Source organism: Syngnathus typhle, unplaced genomic scaffold, assembly GCF_033458585.1.
Source record: "Syngnathus typhle isolate RoL2023-S1 ecotype Sweden unplaced genomic scaffold, RoL_Styp_1.0 HiC_scaffold_30, whole genome shotgun sequence".
NCBI lineage: Eukaryota > Metazoa > Chordata > Actinopteri > Syngnathiformes > Syngnathidae > Syngnathus > Syngnathus typhle.
This window is the reverse complement of record NW_026871936.1, coordinates 635,036-640,270: the sequence shown is the minus strand read 5'-3', so window position 1 is coordinate 640,270 and position 5,235 is coordinate 635,036. Positions and strand designations below refer to the sequence as shown.

The following is a 5,235-nucleotide window of genomic DNA, read 5'->3' as shown; positions in this document are numbered from 1 at the left end:
GTTCAAACATGTAAAAAGCATCATGACAGCTGTACCACGCGGTGCACCGGAGGGCGGAGGGAGCCCATCACGTTCTCTGGCGTGTGGATCAAAATAGCCATATCTGCCTTGGTGGTTTCGGAAAACAGCAATAAACAATGAATTCATAACCAAAAGAGCATAATTTACCTCTGACACCAGGCACTGAAGTCCGTCACAGAGCATCATAAATGCCACATCAGCAATAGAGGAATTGAAAAGACCATACATTGACTGATACTTTATTAACACGTGCTGTTTGTGCAAGCCATTCACAATGGATGGGATTTCATCGGTTGCCAAGTGATGATGTTCGTACCGTCCTTCTGCTTTCAGCACAGCCACAGTAGCCACATAGAACTCATTGCCTCGATCGAGAACAAGGTCCAGGTGAGCACTGGTCACATTCTCTATCTCCTGCAGGAAAGCTAGAAATGTAGCAGAGTTTGCAGCACACTGACTGTTTCTGGAATCAGCATACTTTGGATGATTTTGACTGTAGGATGCCAAAACACATGTTACAGGATCATGAGATGTGGACATCATTACCTCCATAGAGTTTTCAGGTCCAATGGCCATCAATTCTTTGGCAGTTGTTGGTTTATCTGCACTTCCAGAGTCTGTGTTGTTTTTACGCTGTTGCCAGCTTACCTTGGCAGCTTGCGCCTTCTTGCTTTTGCGTGGCATGGCTCGTGTCTTGCACTTTTCTCAATTGGATTCCACACAACAGGTAATAAAGTCTCAACAGTCAGGCCCCGATGCAAGGGGATATATTTCAATGCACAGCCCAAAAAGGGTTTTTGTCTTATCCACAAGTCAGATTGTCTTATCCACAAGTCAGATTGTCTTATCCACACATCAGATTGTCTTATCCACACATCAGATTGTCTTATCAACACCACAAGATGGACAGTGAGTGAAAGAAGTCAGAGACAAAAGGTGGAGCAGCGACAAAGAGGGTTGGGGTGGGTTGGGGTGGGTTGGGACTCAGTCGGCAGCCTGGGGAGAAGGGGTACAAAAAGCATAAAAGTCAACCACAGTGTTTAAATATTTGTTACAACGGTACCATCTTTCTACTTCTCTTGTAATTCACGTCAGCTTTAAAAATGGTGGCACTGCAACCTTATTTTTACTGTCACTGCTGAACCGCCGTATACTAGAAATTGACTTAAATTAAATTTGCATGACAATTTTTAATAAAATGTGAAATTCGGTTAGCAATTCTTTGCAGAAAAACATGTTTATTATGTGGCCACATAAAATGAATGATAAAATGCACAACAGTAAATGCTAAAAGATTGTAATATTCCTAACAAGAGCATTTGTACATTAAATGTATAAACGCATTTACAAACAGGTGACAGGATCTCTGCATCTAATTGTATGTTGTACAAAGAACAAACAGCATTTTTTACAGTTAAACATCACTATGAAACTTTTATTTAATAATGGGTGGAAGCATGGATAGCTGGCTAGATATGATCGGCACTTCACCTTTGGTCAAAGCGAATGAACTCTGCAAACAGAGACAAAAAGAGAATCAGTTATTGTACTTGAACATACAAAATGTTGCAGGACTATTTAAAATATACACATATATTGATATCTTAAATATTTCTAGCACACAATCTACTTAAACAAAATTAAGCAAGAACAGAACATAATCATTTGAATATGATTCACTTCAAACACATCCACACAGTGGTCACAACTGGGGATGCTCCTGCCACCATACAGACCAATGATACAAAAAATGAGGAATAGTCGCTATTTGCACACAACACGACAGAAGAGTCACAATTTGTTAGAAAACCCAAAAGGTGACCTTAATATTAGCGTTTGAATATGACACATATTCAACCAATGGTATCACAAACACATAAAACATGCATTAACATCCTTTCGTCGGAATACAGCAAATGTATTACACCACGTGATGCATTATTAGTGGTGATAGATAGCATGCAAACACACTACGCAGTGTGTCTATGCAGTGCTGCTTTGGGCTTTAATCAGCATCTCAAAGACAAATAACTAGAACGTATCTATATATCCTTTGTAATGATAGCAGAAGTAAAAAGACTGCCTCATAAAAGTCATTGAAAATTGAACAAGCTACCAATTGTTTTAACACCAAAACCTACTTTCCAATGCCCTTTAGTCTTGTATTTTCAAAATCCAGTAAAAATCAAGAGCATGAAGAAAGAATTATTTTGTTGCCGCAAAAACTATAAATCTGTCTGAAAATGAGTTAGTGAAATTAAATAATCATAAGCCACACCTTACCTGATCAAAGCAATTCAACTGCAGAGAGAGGAAGAGAGAGAAATCAGTTACTGTACTTGAGCATACATTTCCATCAAATGTAAATTTTTTAAAAACATTTTTAAATACAAACAAATATTTTGGTTTGGGAATTTTAAATATTTCTTGCACACAAACTCTACCGATCAAAAATAAGATACAATACAGCATACAAACGTGAATCTTCTTATGTTTGGAGAAAATGTTCAAACTTCCACAGAACCCACAACACACTTTTAACACATCTGCAAAATGGTCAGAACCAGGGATGCTCCTCACATGATCAGCCAATTTTCATGAAATATTGTGTAATTCAAACATATTATATTAAAGACGCCATGCCTTTCTGCCGTAGAGAAATTAAAATGGCGACCATAGGTGTATTGACTTTATAAACGTTACCACTTAAACGAAACACATTTGGATTCAGAAAATCAGTCAATTGCAGTCCAGCTCGGCAGGTATTCAACGGCCGTTTAATGTTTCAAAATGTGAGGGGTTGATGTATGAAATTATAATGTTGACAAACAAGTTTGACTTGCAGTAATTTCGATAATCGATTTTATATGTCTTTTTTTCTTTTATTGTTTACACAGCACCACATCAGCTTTTTAATGTCACTTGGATGACACCTAGTGTTCAAATTGGGAAGTAACAGTTTGGACAATGTGTCAAGCACCACCACAACAAACTTTGTAATGTATGCCAAATCTCTCCCACAAAAAAAACTCGAATCTTTGTGACAGTATTTTTTCAGAGCCCTTTCTATGTAACACCAAAACCTACTTTCTCTTTAGTCTAGTATTTTCAAAATCCTTTAAAAATCATGAGCATGAAGAAAGAATTTTGTTGCCGCAAAAACTATAAATCGGTCTGAAAGCGTCTGATGCCATTAGTGAAATTAAATAATTATAATCCACACCTTACCTGATCAAAGCAATTCACCTGCATAGAGAGGGAGAGAGAGAGAGAGAGAAAAAAATCAGTTACTGTACTGTACTTGAACATACATTTCCATCAAATGTAAAATTTTTAAAAGTATATTATTTTTAAATACAAACAAATATTTTGGTGTGGGAATTTTAAATATGTCTTGCACACAAACTCAACCAATGAAAAATAAGATAGAATACAGCATAAAAACGTGAATCTTCTTATGTTTGGAGAAAATGTTCAAACTTCCACAGGGACAGCAGGGAGAAAGACGCCATGCATTTCTGCCATAAAGAAATTACCCCAAATGACCCCAAATAAACTGGAAGTGACACACAGCAACAATCTCTGTCGATAACCGCCGTCTGTGACTGACCACTGCGCGCGGGCTGCAACAATCGCAATAAGCGGATATAACTCACGCGAGACTTGGCGTGGTGACGTCACTTTCCAACAATTTAACCACAAAATGTACTTTGATTTTTCAACATAGGATGCGTTGTTTGTCTACTAAACATCAACATTTATTTATATTACAGTATGCGTAATAGTGAAAACCATTGTGTAAGATATATTTGTTGCATCCAAGTAAACGCAACGTAATAAAACTACAATGTGACGTCATATTTGGTCGCCGATTTGTGGCCTACAAGTAAACACGAGGGTGGGGAAAACTACAATGTGACGTCATATCCGGTCGCCGTGCGCCACCGTTAAAGTCCCGATGAAATAAAGACATTTATATACATACTATTGTGATTATTGAAAGAATCAAAGTTTAATATAAAATATCTAATTCGACACAGCAACCGCCTATTTACGCCTATTGAACTCCGGAGCCGAGCTCGACCAAGGTAGTTGCTATTGGACGTTTCGCTAATGCTAGCTAGCTAGCGGCAATGCTTCACTGAGAAAATAAACCAAATAAACGACTTCTTATGTAAAGCATCGCCGAAGCCACCAACCAACTGGCGCACACACGAAACAATCCGGGAGCAGACAAACAGCACAACAGTAAACAATGTAACACTTAAATGTCTACACTTACTTTTTGGCAAACACGCACACAATCACAGCAACAGTCTCTGTCGATAACCGCCGTCTGTGACTGACCACTGCGCGCGGGCTGCAACAATCGCGATAAGCGGGTATAACTCACGCGAGACTTGGCGTGGTGACGTCACTTTCCAACGCAACAATTTAACCTCAAAATGTCCATTGATTTTTCAACATAGGATGCGTGGTTTGTCTACTAAACATCAACATTTATTTATATTACAGTATGCGTAATAGTGAAAACCATTGTGTAAGATATATTTGTTGCATCCAAGTAAACGCAACGTAATAAAACTACAATGTGACGTCATATTTGGTCGCCGATTTGTGGCCTACAAGTAAACACGAGGGTGGGGAAAACTACAATGTGACGTCATATCCGGTCGCCGTGCGCCACCGTAAAAGTCCCGATGAAATAAAGACATTTATATACATACTATTGTGATTATTGAGAGAATCAAAGTTTAATATAAAATATTTAATTCGACACAGCAACCGCCTGTTTACGCCTATTGAACTCCGGAGCCGAGCTCGACCAAGGTAGTTGCTATTGGACGTTTCGCTAATGCTAGCTAGCTAGCTGCAATGCTTCACTGAGAAAATAAACCAAATAAACGACTTCTTATGTAAAGCATCGCCGAAGCCACCAACCAACTGGCGCACACACGAAACAATCCGGGAGCAGACAAACAGCACAACAGTAAACAATGTAACACTTAAATGTCTACACTTACTTTTTGGCAAACACGCACACAATCACAGCAACAGTCTCTGTCGATAACCGCCGTCTGTGACTGACCACTGCGCGCGGGCTGCAACAATCGCGATAAGCGGGTATAACTCACGCGAGACTTGGCGTGGTGACGTCACTTTCCAACGCAACAATTTAACCTCAAAATGTCCATTGATTTTTCAACATAGGAT

General features: G+C 38.9%; 1 long non-coding RNA gene across 1 annotated transcript; it reads right to left on the bottom strand.

The window, feature by feature from the left end:
* Nucleotides 1-273: 273 nt before the first annotated feature.
* LOC133147115 (uncharacterized) lies at nt 274-4,370 on the bottom strand. Its single transcript, XR_009711516.1, has 5 exons — nt 4,304-4,370; nt 3,250-3,267; nt 2,305-2,322; nt 1,513-1,534; nt 274-1,017 (listed from the first exon to the last, which is right to left on the bottom strand). It is a non-coding gene; the product is annotated as an uncharacterized LOC133147115 (long non-coding RNA).
* Between the last annotated feature and the right edge of the window lie 865 nt (nt 4,371-5,235).